Source organism: Nomascus leucogenys, chromosome 7b, assembly GCF_006542625.1.
Source record: "Nomascus leucogenys isolate Asia chromosome 7b, Asia_NLE_v1, whole genome shotgun sequence".
Taxonomy (NCBI): Eukaryota; Metazoa; Chordata; class Mammalia; order Primates; family Hylobatidae; genus Nomascus; species Nomascus leucogenys.
The window spans coordinates 8,510,901-8,524,661 of record NC_044387.1 but is presented as its reverse complement, the minus strand read 5'-3'; the positions used below and the strand labels follow the sequence as shown (position 1 = coordinate 8,524,661).

Below are 13,761 nucleotides of genomic sequence, written 5' to 3'. Positions count from 1 at the left end.
GGAACCGAAGCTTTATCTCCTTTTCTGAGGGGCGTTCCAGCGCCACCCGTGGAACACGTGATGGACAGGCCTTTGGTTCCACGCTCCACAGTAAGCAGGTTTTTAGTGATTCCTTTGTTCACTTTCGTTCATTCATGCTCATACACAGTACTTTTTTTTTTTTTTTTTTGAGACAGAGTCTTGCTTTGTGGCCCAGGCTGGAGTGCAATGCGCGCAATCGCGGCTCACTGCAACCTCTGCCTCCCGAGTTTAAGCGATTCTCCTGCCTTAGCCTCCCGAGGAGCTGGGACTATGGGCGTGCGTCACCACGCCCGACTTATTTTTTTATTTTTAGTAGAGACGAGATTTCTCCAAGTTGCCCAGGCTGGTCTCAAACTCCTGGCCTCGAGTGATCCCGCTTCGGCCTCCCAAAGTGAGTGCTGAGATTACAGACGTGAGCCACCGTGCCTGGCTTTTTTTTTTTTTTTTTTTGGAGTGTCACTTTGTTGCCCAGGCTGGACTATAGTGACACGATCATAGCTCACTACAGCTTCAAACTTCTGGGCTCAAGTAATCTTCCTGGCTTAGCCTCCTGAGTAGCTGGAACTACAGGCAAGTGCCACCATGGGGATCTGGCCATGTTGCCCAGCGGGGTCGTAAACTCCTGGCCTCAAGCAGTCCTCCTGCTTCAGCCTCCTGAGTAACTGGGACTACGGTGCATACCAGCAGGCCCTGCCAATTGACTGCTTTTATTTATTTATTTATTTTGAGACGGAGTCTTGCTCTGTTGCCCAGGCTGGAGTGCAGTGGTGCTATCTTGGCTCACTGCAAGCTCCACCTCCCGGGTTCACGCCATTCTCCTGCCTTAGCCTCCCTAGTAGCTAGGACTACAGGCGCCTGCCACCATGCCCGGCTAATTTTTTTGTATTTTTAGTAGAGATGGGGTTTCACCGTGTTAGCCAGGATGGTCTGGATCTCCTGACCTCACGATCTGCCCACCTCGGCCTCCCAAAGTGCTGGGATTACAGGCGTGAGCCACCACGCCCGGCCTGATTGACTGCTTTTATAGTGAGTGGTAAGCATGCTGTTCTTTGTCCAATGGGAGGCTTTACCTCATCTTTCAAGGTTCCTTGCTGCAAACACAGCCTGGATACAGAGCTGTCAGGGTCTTGCTTTCTTGACATACCCAGCAAGAACATGCAGGGACGCTCAGGGCCCATAGCGAACTGGTTCTCCCAACAGTTATATAATAACTTGTTCACTGTCTCTACATCTAAAATGTAAGAAACAAGAGGTTAGAGACTTTGTCACTTTGTATGTCCAGCACTCTAAAAGTGCCTGGTACATCGTAGTTAATAAATATTTGTTGAGTGAATGGATGGATTACATTCATCCATTCATTCTCAGCAGTCATTCATTCATCATTTCCTACGCCCAGACCCAATGCCCTACCCTGGGAAGACAATTGAATCAGACATTATTGATTAACTTAGTCTGATTGGGGCGGGATAGACAATGATGACAGCGTGCTCATTGTTGTAATACCTGGGAGAGCAGAGACACTGTCTAGCCTAAATCCTTCTTACTGCAGACTAAACTATGTCTTGCTCAGAAAGTTCAGGAAGTAAATGGCCCCATAGAGCCCCTGCCCTCAGCACGGATAGGGCTTTGATTCCTCATGGCATGGGGTGTGAAGAGGACCTCCTGAAAGTCAAGTAGTAGTAGGCACTATGACAAGAAAATAAAGCAAGCTGAACGCCATGGCTCACGCCTGTAACCCAGCACTTTGGGAGACTGAGGCAGGTGAATCACTTGAGGTCGGGAGTTTGAGGCCAGCCTAGGCAATATAGTGCGACCTCATATCTACAAAAAAATTTTTTTAAATTAGCTGAGCAGGGTGGGCACGGTGGTTCACGCCTGTAATCCCAGCATTTTGGGAGGCCCAGGTGGGCAGATCATCTGACATCGGGAGTTCGAGACCAGCCTGACCAGCATGGAGAAACCCCGTCTGTACTACTAAAAACACAAAATTAACCAGGCGTGGTGGTGCATGCCAGGAATCCCAGCTACTCGGGAGGCTGTGGCAGGAGAATCGCTTGAACTTGGGAGGCAGAGGTTGTGGTGAGCTGAGATTGCACCATTGCCCTCCAGCCTGGACAACAAGAGCGAAACTCCATCTCAAAAATAATAATAATAGGCCAGGTGCGATGGCTTGCACCTGAAATTCCAGCACTTTGGGAGGCTGAGGCAGGCAGATCACAAGGTCAGGAGATCAAGACCATCCTGGCCAACCTGGTGAAACCCCGTCTCTACTAAAAATACAAAAATTAGCCAGGCGCGGTGGCTCACACCTGTAATCCCAGCACTTTGGGGGGCTGAGGCAGGCAGATCATGAGGTCAGGAGTTCAAGACCAGCCTGGCCAACATGGTGAAACCCCATCTCTACTAAACATACAAAAATTAGCTGGGCATGGTGGCGCGTGCCTGTAATCCCAGCTACTTGGGAGGCTGAGGCAGGAGAATCGCTTGAACCCAGGAGGCGGAGGTTGCAGTGAGCCAAGACTGCGCCACCGCACTCCAGCCTGGTGACAGAGCGAGGCTCCATCTCAAAAAAAATAATAATAATAATAATAAAATTGATTATAAATAAACAAGTAAAACTAGCTGAGCATGGTGGTGTGCACCTTTGGCTCCAGTTACTCAGGAGGCTGAGGCAGGAGAATCGCTTGAACCTGGGAGGCGGAGGTTGCAGTGAGCTGAGATCACACCACTGCACTCCAGCCTGGGCGACAGTGTGAGACTCCATCTCAAAAAAAGAAAAAAAAGATAAACTAAAGCTGACTGGGAGAAGAGATGGTTGGGAGGAGGCTACTTTAGAGCAGGGAGGCCTCCCTAAGGTGACATTTGAGCAGATGCTTGAATTCAGTGAGAGAGGGGCCCGTTGAGCATGATGAAGATGAGGCCTCTGGCAGAAGGCAGTGCAAGTGGAAAGCCCCTGAGTGGGAAGCACTCCTGGCACTTTTGAGGCGTATCAAGGAGGCCGGTGGCTGTGGCAGATGGAGTAAGAAGAACAGGGGAGGAGGTGAGGCCACGGAGGTGACTGAGCTCCCGGAGACTGAGGCCCTTAGAGAGTGGTGGGCTGGGAAAAGACTTTGGACTCTGGTGGGGACTTTCCAGGAGGGGCCGGGCTGAGACCCATTGGGTCAGCATGTGCTGAGTGCCTACCCTGGGGACCCTGGTCCCAGAGGGGCCAAACTGCTTCAGGGAGTTACCACTCATAACAAGAAACAAGGCACTGCAGTGGGGGAGGCCATCGGGGAGCAGCCGGGAGCAGCAGGAACCCAGGGGAAGCTGCTCTGTGTGCCTGGAGAGCCTGCACTCCACTTCACCGGGGCGGTGATCATTGGCTGAGACGTGGGCAGTGGGACAGAAAGTAGTTGTGTTTAAGATCCATACATGATGAAGGGTAGGGATGGGGAGGAGGCCAGATAGAGGCCTGGAGGTTCTTATATCCTGAACACCCAAGCTGGCAGGGTCATCAGAGTCCTCTGGGCCAGCATTTTTCAAATCAGCTTCTGTGGAGCCCTGGGGAGATGACTTGGGGTCCTGTGAGAGATAGGGGGGATTCCGAGTGGGTGGGGTCCAGAACCCCCACCCCCACCCAACCATTGAACCGAAGCAACCTCAGCTTTATGTCTGTTATGTATTGAGCTTCCCATAAGCTTTTGTATGAATAAGGAATCAGTGGCTAAAACAATGCCCACAGGCCATGGATCACATACTTTACAGATTTATTGAGGCATAGGGACACATATAATCAACCACACTTATTTCAAGGGTACAATTTGATAAGTTTGACATATGTATATACTTAAGAAGCCACCATCACCATTAAGACCCTGAACATGCCGGGCCTGTAATCCCAGCACTTTGGGAGGCCGAGGCGGGCGGATCACGAGGTCAGGAGATCGAGACCATCCTGGCTAACATGGTGAAACCCTGTCTCTGCTAAAAATACAAAAAATTAGCCGGGCGTGGTGGCGCATGCCTGTAATTCCAGCTACTCGGGAGGCTGAGGCGAGAGAATGGCGTGAACCCGGGAGATGGAGCTTGCAGTGAGCCGAGATGGTGCCACTGCACTCCAGCCTGGGTGACAGAGCGAGACTCCGTCTCAAAAAAAAAAAAAAAAAAGCCCTGAACATATCCTTCACCCCAAAAAGTTTACTCCTGCCCTTTTGTGATTCTTCCCCCAACTTCTCTGCTCTCCCACCCCAAAATGTTAAAAAGCACTTTGGCCAGGTGGTGGCTCATGCCTGTAATCCCAGTACTTTGGGAGGCTGAGGCAGGAGGATAGCTTGAGGCCAGAAGTTCAAGACTGGCTTGGGCAATATGGCAAAATCTTGTCTCTACAAAAAGTACAAAAATCAGCTGGGCATAGTGGCATGCATTTGTGGTCCTAGCTACTCAGGAGGCTGAGGTGGGAGGATCACCTGATCCCAGGAGGCGGAGGTTGCAGTGAGCCATGATCACACCACTGTGCTCCAGCCTGAGTGAAAGAGCAAGACCTTGTCTTAAAAAACAAAGCAAAAGGCCAGGCGCGGTGGCTTATGCCTGTAATCCCAGCACTTTGGGAGGCCGAGGTGGGCGGATCATGAGGTCAGTAAATTGAGACCATCCTGGCCAATATGGTAAACCCTGCCTCTACTAAAATACAAAAAATTAGCCGGGCATGGTGGTGCGCACCTGTAGTCCCAGCTCCTCGGGAGGCTGAGACAGGGAAATCGCTTGAACCTGGGAGGTAGAGGTTGCAGTGAGCTGAGATTGTGCCACTGCACTCCAGCCTGGTGAACAGAGCGAGACTCCATCTCAAAACAAAACAAAACAAAACAAAACAAACCCTCTGTGAACTCACAGTCACCCCCTAGTCCCACATATGCTGGAAAGGACCCGTCATACCTGAAGAGCCCCTAGACAGCCCAGAGGTGTCTGTGGTGGGGGACCTAGGTCCTGAAGCCACCTCACCCAGAGGCTTTCCCCCTGCCCATCCGCAGGTTTCTGGGAAAGGATTCCCTAGGGAGGTGATTCCTGGAAGCCTCTTCCCAGCCACGCCCCGTGGGCCATGGAGGGCTGCTCTCTCCAGCTGAGACAATAGCCCTCAACACGTGGCAGATACCTTGTCTACGGGGAGGATCCATGCTTGGGAAGGTGGGCCCCACCCCCAACATCAGCCCTTGGCTTTGAATTCCAGCTCAGTCACTGAGAAGCTGAGGGCTCTGGGAGAAGGAGAAGGCCAGCAGCTTCACCTCTCTGCCTCATCCCAAAATGGAGTCTCAACACCAATCCAGCTGGGAGGACTGCAGGAAGCGATGTATGGGGCCAGCTGGAAGATGGGAGTGCTCAATGCCTGTGCTGGCTGTACACCAGCCAGGGGTGCTGTGGGGTAGATGAGGCAGAATGGGGAGGGGGAGCCATTTGTGAGGGTCCTGAAAGCCAGGCTAGGGCTCTGACCCTGGCATTGCTACTTTCTTGCTGTGTGACCATGAATAAGAATTAAATGAGTTAATGTAATCAAAGCGTTGAAAACAGTGTCTGGTGCATAGGAAATGTTACATTCAGCCAATGTGTCTGAACTCTCAGACTCAGTCTTGGTTCTTCCTTCTATAACATATGACCCCCTTGAGCTCTACTGGTCACTGATTCTGTGTCCCCACCCGCTTGCCAGTTACCCCAGTATCTCCCTGCTCCCCAAATGGCAGACCATCAAACCCTTAGAGTTATCAGCCACGGTCCTCTCTAGGCCCACCAGGCTTGGGGTGCTGCAGCCTGCTGGATGACTCGCCCTCCCTGCATTCTCCCAATCCTGCCGCCCTGTCATCTGCTGTACCACGTGCACAGTACCAGGGATCCAGAAGAGAAGGCTGGTTGCCAGGGCAACGGAAGATAAAGCCCTTGCTCTGCCAGGCTGCTGATTGGCTGAGACAGGTCCCACCTCCTGCCATCCTGAGAGTGGGGGCTAGGGGGAAGGGTCCCTGATGGGCAGGGAGAGGTACCAGGGTGCTGAGCCAGTCCAGGACTGCCCCCTCCTGGCCCACTCAGAGCCCCCAGGTGTGAGAAGCTCCGTCTCCCATGGGTAGCATTGGCCCTGCCCTATCTCTGCCTCCAGCACCCAGGGCGGCCGCAGATGGCATTGTCTCTGGGGACAGCAGCTGCGAATGAGTCCACAGGCCGACGCTGAGCTGCTCAGGCTGAGGCGGTGTGCTCAGCACAGAGCCCCCGGAACTGGCATCTGCAGGGCGTGAGGTGGGTCTTTGGGCACACGGAAGGCACCGAGTGGTGCCAGTGGCTTGGGAGGTAGGGAGAGGGGCTCTGCAAATTCACACTGTCTCAGGCAGGACATTGGCTGAAATGAGGCTGGAAAATTCCATATAGATCATCTGGTAACCCCATCCCCACCCTGTCACTGTGCACAGGGGACCCTGAGGCCCAGAGAGGGTGAAGAAGGGGCCAAGGTCACACAGGAGGCCAGTGAGTGTGTTGCTTTTCCACCTAGGTCAGTTCCCTGAGAAATCAGGAAGAGACCCCGGGGTCCTCAAGTCAGCCTCAGAATGCCTGGGATTTTGTGCACAGGGCTGGAGAGGTTGGGGGACCTTGATCTCTATTCCACACCCCCCAGCATTGCAGCTGAAATGGCTTCTGTTCTGCCCCAGCCCCCCATTCGCATGTTTAAGCTGGAAGGAAACTGGGGGCCTGGCTGGGCCTGGATAGGGGGCATGAGTCACCTTGGACACAGTTAAGTCACACAGGGAGCAGCCTCCCTGCCTGAGGTGCTCCTTCCCTACCTTCGCCAACCCTGGCAGCACCAGACAATCCTGCACTCTCTCCAGCTCCCCAGAAAGGCAGCTGGTTAAGAGGTGCTGGGTCCTACACGCTCCCCTGCCCTGGCTGCACTAGTCACTTTGGACAATCAGTGCACTCTTCATTTTATTCCTTCACAAATAGGGCACTTTAAGACAATGTCGGTGCCTCAGAACAGCCAGTGAGGACCTTTGGGGTAGAAGAGGGGCTCCGGATGGATGCAGGACCAGGAAACAGCATCTTTCCCTCCCCTGGGGCCACAGCTCCCCTCACAGGCCCACCTGGGAGTAGAGAGACAAGAGGAGCTGGAGTTTGGAAACGGAGGTCAGAAGAGTGAGGGCTTCTCTCTGACCTACCTGGAGTTCTTTCCATCCATCCCCCTGCTTCCCTCCCCAGAAGCAAGGTGGGCATTTCATCCTGCTCAGGTGCCTTTCCCTCTCCTGGAGGACGCAAGTCTCAGGGCATCGCTGGGATTTGGCGTCTAGCTCTGCCACTTTCCGGTTGGGTAAGCCAAGGCAAGTTAGTGAGCCTGTCTGGGCCTCAGTTTCTTCATCTGTAACATGTGGATAGTGACACTTGCCCCATAGGCCTGTTGTGAGGTTTGTGGAAGAACTCAAAACAGTGCTCTACCTGCCGGGCAGGCAGAGGTGGGCTCCTCACGTCACCCCTTTCTTATAACTAGGGAAGGTTAGGGGTGGGTTCAATAGGCCCTGCATCATCCTATCCCTGGAGGAGATCATCTGTGATCTATGTTTTTTTTTTTTTTTGAGATGGAGTCTCGCTCTGTTGCCCAGGCTGGAGTGCAATGGCACCATCTCGGCTCACTGCAAGCTCTGCCTCCGGGGTTCACGCCATTCTCCTGCCTCAGCCTCCCAAGTAGTTGGGACTACAGGCGCCTGCCACCACGCCTAGCTAATTTTTTGTATTTTTAGTAGAGACAGGGTTTAACTGTGTTAGCCAGGATGGTCTCGATCTCCTGATCTTGTGATCCACTTGCCCCGGCCTCCCAAAGTTTTTTTTTTTTTTTTTTTTTTTTTTTCAAACAGTCTTGTTCTGTTGCCCATGCTGGAGTGCAATGGCACCATCTTGGCTCACTGCAACCTCCACCTCCCAGGCTCAAGCGATTTTCCTGCCTCAGCCTGTCGAGTAGCTGGAATTACAGGTGCCTGCCACCACCCCTGGCTAATTTTTGTACTTTTAGAAGAGATGGAGTTTCTCAATGTTGGCCAGGCTGGTCTTGAACCCCTGGCCTCAAGTGATCCACTGCCTCGGCCTCCCAAAATGCTGGAATTACAGGCGTGACCCACCACAGGCAGACTGTGATCTGGCTTTTGAAGTATGAGTAGGAATTTGCCAAGTGAACAAGAATGCAAAGAACATCGTAGAGAAAATGAAAGCATAGCCGGGCGCGGTGGCTCACGCTTGTAATCCCAGCACTTTGGGAGGCCGAGGCGGGCGGATCACAAGGTCAGGAGATCGAGACTACAGTGAAACCCCATCTCTACTAAAAATACAAAAAATAAGCCAGGCGTGGTGGCGGGCGCCTGTAGTCCCAGCTACTCGGAGGCTGAGGCAGGAGAATGGCGTGAACCCGGGAGGCGGAGCTTGCAGTGAGCCAAGATTGCGCCACTGCACTCCAGCCTGGGCGAGACAGCGAGACTCCATCTCAAAAAAAAAAAAAAAAAAAAAAGAAAATGAAAGCATATGCAAAGATGAGGACTGCATAACGTGCAGGCGCATGTAGGTGACGGACAGGCAGTTCCATGTGACTGCACATAGTGTGCGATGTGAGGAGGGGGAGGTTGGCAGGGAGCAGATGGGCACCTTTGGGCCATTCTAAAGAGTCTGGGTGGGCCGAGCACGGTGGCTCATGCCTGTAATCCCAGCACTTTGGGAGTCCGAGGTTAGGATCACTTGAGGTCAGGAGTTTGAGACCAGCCTGGCCAACATGGCAAAACCCCGTCTCTACTAAAAAATACAAAAACTACCCGGGCATGGTGGCAGGTGCCTGTAATCCCAGCTACTCACAAGGGAGGCTGAGGCAGGAGAATCGCTTGAAGGCGGAGTTTGCAGTGAGCCGAGATCATGCCATTGCACTCCAGCCTGGGCAACAGAATGAGACTCTGTCTCAAAAACAAAAACAATAAAAAAAGAGTCTGTGTGTATATAAGGTTTGTGATGCACCTTACACCTGCTGCCTTCCACTTTCCTGCCTTCTCCGCCTCTGGTTCAGTGGAAATAACAATAGCTGATATTGACCGAGTGCTGATTCTGTGCCAGGTAGAATGGTGCAAAATGCTTTTTTATTTTAATTTATTATTATATTTTTTGAGACAGAGTTTCACTCTTGTTGCCCAGGCTGGAGTGCAATGGCACAGTCGTGGCTCACTGGAACCTCCACCTCCTGGGTTCAAGCAATTCTCCTGCCTCAGCCTGCCCAGTAGTTGGGATTACAAGCATGTGCCACCACACCTGGCTAATTTTGTACTTTTAGTAGAGACAGGGTTTCACCATGTTGGCCAGGCTGGTCTCAAACTCCTGACCTCAGGTGATCTGCCCACCTCGGCCTCCCAAAGTGCTGGGATTACAGGCGTGAGCCACCGTGCCCAGCCTAAGTCTCCTTAAAGGGTGAACAGGAGCTGGGTGTCCCCATGGCGTGGGGACAGCTCTGTGCTTGCCCAGGAGGCCTGGGCTGCTGAGTCACCACGTGGTCTTTTTTTTTTTTTTTTTTTTTTTTTTTTTTTTTTTTTCTGAGACGGAGTATCGCTCTGTCACCCAGGCTGGAGTGCAGTGGCGGGATCTTGGCTCACTGCAAGCTCCGCCTCCCAGGTTCACGCCATTCTCCTGCCTCAGCTTCCAGAGTAGCTGGGACTACAGGCGTGCGCCACCACGCCCGGCTAATTTTTTTTTTTTTTGTATTTTTAATAGAGACGGGGTTTCACCGTGTTAGCCAGGATGGTCTTGATCTCCTGACCTCGTGATCCGCCCACCTCGGCCTCCCAAAGTGCTGGGATTACAGGCGTGAACCATCGCGCCCGGCCTACCACGTGGTCTTGATCAGCCGCTTCCCCCACCTTGCTCCCCTGGACTTCAGTCTCCCCATTTGTAAAGTGATGCTTGGGCCTCGGGCTCTGTGAAACCTGAAGGTCTCCCTCTGGGTGGGCGGGAGAAGGAGCACCTCTGCTGGCCCTCACCACCCTGTGTCTCTGCAGCCAAGGCCGCCGCAATGCCGCACTTCCTGGACTGGTTCGTGCCTGTCTACCTGGTCATCTCCGTCCTCATTCTGGTGGGCTTCGGCGCCTGCATCTACTACTTCGAGCCGGGCCTGCAGGAGGCGCACAAGTGGCGCATGCAGCGTCCCCTGGTGGACCGCGACCTCCGCAAGACGCTAATGGTGCGCGACAACCTGGCCTTCGGCGGCCCCGAGGTCTGAGCCGACTTGCGAAGGGGATGGGCGGGTGGCGCCGGGCGCCCTCCCCCAGCCCGTCCAGCCCGGAGACCCCCAAGGCAGAGGGAGGCCGGCCTCTTGGCCCTCCACGCTATGCCTCTGCAGCCTGGGCCCTCCCGACAGCGGCCCCAGGTGCGTTGGCAGTGGAGGTGGGGCACTGAGGTGCCTGGCTGGCCCAGGGCTTGTTCTCCGTGTCAAGCCGACTCACCCAGAGCCCACCCTCCCAAGCTCAGGGGCATCCTCCGCTGGGCCCCAGTGCCTTTGTGCTGCGCAGCACTCTGCCCCTCCACCGGAGTCAGCCATGTCTATGGCTGCCTGTCCTGAGGCTCCCGAGCCCTCATTTCTTCGTGAAATCCCCAGTTTCCCCACTCAGCTCCCCTGCCTCCACTCAATGGCACCGGCCCTGCAGCTTTAGGCGGCAGGCATCGAAGCCAACCCAAGGAAAGAACCTAAGAACCTCGTTTGGAGGGATGTCAGCTTGGGCCAGCCCAGCCGCACCCCGCAGGGCTCCAGCTTGGAACTGGTGAGGGTGTTTGGTGGGGGTATGCAGAGGGGTAAGACCATGGTAGAGGAGAGGGTTGGGGAGGAGACAGAGAGAGAGAGAGAGAGAGAGAGAGAGGAGAGAGAGTCTGCGGGGAGCGGACAAGCATGGGGAGATGAGATGTGTATATGTGAGAGAGAGCGTGGGGGCCCCAGGCAGGGCAGGAGGTGGTGGAAACGGGGTGAACTCCGTGGGCCGTGTGAGGACTGTCCATAGTGGGTCCCAACCCCCTCCCTCTGCTGGAGTTTCCTAGCCCTTCCCCTTCCCTGAGACTGAGGCAGCAGGCAGGAGCCCCCGCCCTCCCTCCCTGTCCTGTGCCACACTTCTGGGGCCAAGCCCAGCCCCCTTGAGCCAGGCCCTGCCAGACTCCAAGCCCACCCTAGAACCCTTCTCCTGTGTGGAGACTCTGTTGCCCCACTTTGGACACAGATTGGCAACCTGCCTCACCCCGCCCCCCTTCGCTGGGGTTTCCATCTTAATTTATTCTCAGTAATAAAGACTTCATGATGATCTCTGCAGGACTGTGTCTTTTCCTGAAAGGAAGATCATGTCTGTCAACTCACTGGGTCCTCATGAAAAATATGACAGCTCCATAGTCCCCATTTTAGGGATGGGAACACTAACTCTCAGGGAAGGTAGGCCAGGGCTTCCCAAGAGCTGCAGCATTGACATTTTGGACTCGATCAGTCTTGGTTGTAGGGGGCCATCCTGCCCATTGTAGGATGTTTAGCAACCCTGGTTTCTACCCAGTAGATGCCAGTTGCAATTGCCCCCTCTCCTGTTAGGACAATCAAAAATGTTAACTGGGCTGGGCTTGGTGGCTCACGCCTGTAATCCCAGCACTTTGGGAGGCTGAGGTGGGCGGATCACCTGAGGTCAGGAGTTTGAGACCAGCCTGGCCAACATGGTGAAACCCCGTCTCTACTGAAAATACAAAATTAGCCAGGTGTGGTGGCATATGCCTGTAATCCCAGCTACTGCGGAGGCCGAAGCGGGAGAATTGCTTGAATCTGGGAGGCGGAGATTGCAGTGAGCAAAGATCCTGCCATTGTACGCCAGCCTGGGCAAAAAGAGTGAAACTCTGTCTCAAACAAAACAAAACACCCCAAAAATGTTAACTGGAACTCCTGGGGTAGATTGCCAGTTAGGATACAAATTCAGGCACAACCAAGATGCAAAACAACGGAGCCTTACACTGTCAACAAAAAGAGTCCAACTCTTTTCAGCTGGAGCACGGTGACAGGATCTCGGCTCACTGCAACCTCTGCCTCCCAGGTTCAAGCAATTCTCCTGCCTCAGCTTTCCCAGTCGCTGGGATTACAGGCGGCCATCATCACGCCTGGCTAATTTTTGTATTTTTAGTAGAGACAGGGTTTCAATATATTGGCCAGGCTGGTCTCGAACTCCTGACCTCAAGTGATCCGCCCACTTCAGCTTCCCAAAGTTCTGGGATTATAGATATGAGCCACTGCGCCCAGCCAAACTGCCTTAGTTTCTCAGAGAGTTAGGGGTGTGAGGCTGGGATTAGAAGCTCAGTGCAGCCCCTGTTCATCCAGAAAACTCTTTCCCAGCCATGGTCAGAGGCAGGACGGAAAAGGCCCAGGCCAATCTAGTTAGGAGTGATCATTGCAAGGGACAGAAACTCCACTCTCCTAGCTTGGCCAAGAAAGCCAGATACCATGAGGACACTGGGGTGTTCTGTCCCTTTAGGACAGGAAAGTAGTGGGCTTAGGACAACTAGAGCCAGGCATGCAGACCCCCTTAGGATTCTTTCTCTTGTGAGTCACCACTATCACACCCTCAGCGTGGAAAACACAGCAGCCAGCTGCTGGCAATTTCTGTATCTCACAGCTCCAGCCCCTGGAGCTACCAGTCCCTCGCTCTGCCCCCAGTGCAAATATCTCTGGGGTGGGGTTTGTTGCCTCAAGTGTCCATGTTAGGTCAAGTGTCCATGTTAGGCCAGTCACCCAAGGCTGGGGCAGTGTCCTGTGGGTGGTTCAGCGTGGGTCATCTCAGAACAAGGCAGATCCCTTGGGATGTAGGGAGAGGAAAAGGCAGGTTTCAGGAGAAATGATGTAAACTCCTCCATCCCCAGACTCTTTTGGAGGTAGATTAGGCTCAACTGGCTGAGCAAGGGAGGGCCTCCAGGCGTGATCTGGCCTGCAGCCAAGTTTGATTTGTCCCACACAGTGTTTTGAAAAAATGCAAATTAGTTGCCAACATTCACTAGTCAGGAGATTTCACACTAGAATCTCTTTTTCTGACTCCTCCTTAAAAATAAAAATTCTAGCCACACAGAGTCTGAAGTGTAAATGTGTTCATGGTCACGAGCTTCACAGCCTGGGCAGGGAGGGTGCTGACTGTGACCCTGCCGGAGGCGTCAAGGTGGCCAGTCCTCCTCTCAGGAGGGCCGCCTCCATTCAAGGGCTGTAGCAAGATTTCTCACCCTAGGCTGCCATCAAAGGAAGACGGAGAGATTCCTCCAAGCCCTCTGCTCTTCAACTTGGATCCTTTCCCAGACTTCTCCCCTGGGCTCATTACATACATCTTTATTTACACCTGTTCTTCCCCTAAAAGATTCAAGAAGGTTTCAGTTGAAGGAGCCGCATAACATGGGTGTAAGTAGGAAATATTTTAACTCTGACTCCTACTGTAATGCTGTTATTATTACTTGTCTCTAAGCCTCCTGGCAGCCAGAGGGAAAGGAGAAACACAAAGAGGTCTTTATTTATTTTATTTATTTATTTTTGAGACAGAGTTTTTCCTCTTGTTGCCCAGGCTGGAATGCAATAGTGCTCACTGCAACCTCCGCCTCCTGGGTTCAAGTGATTCTCCTGCCTCAGCCTCCCAAGTAGCTGAGATTGCAGGCATGCACCACCATGTCCAGCTAATTTTGTATTTTTAGTAGAGACGGGGTTTCTCCATGATGGTCAGGCTG

General features: G+C 53.3%; 1 protein-coding gene and 1 long non-coding RNA gene across 2 annotated transcripts in view; both read left to right on the top strand.

Moving 5' to 3' along the window:
- Positions 1-7: 7 nt before the first annotated feature.
- On the top strand, positions 8-11,341 carry LOC115835938. The gene is made up of 3 exons (XR_004030913.1): positions 8-90; positions 5,228-5,347; positions 10,047-11,341. It is a non-coding gene; the product is annotated as an uncharacterized LOC115835938 (long non-coding RNA).
- Positions 11,342-13,317: 1,976 nt separating this feature from the next.
- Positions 13,318-13,761, top strand: part of SEPTIN3 (septin 3) — a 37,565-nt gene continuing 37,121 nt past the window's right edge. The window contains exon 1 of the mRNA XM_030815445.1: positions 13,318-13,441. The gene's annotated coding sequence lies outside the window, so the exon portion shown is untranslated. The remainder of the gene's footprint in view (positions 13,442-13,761) is intronic.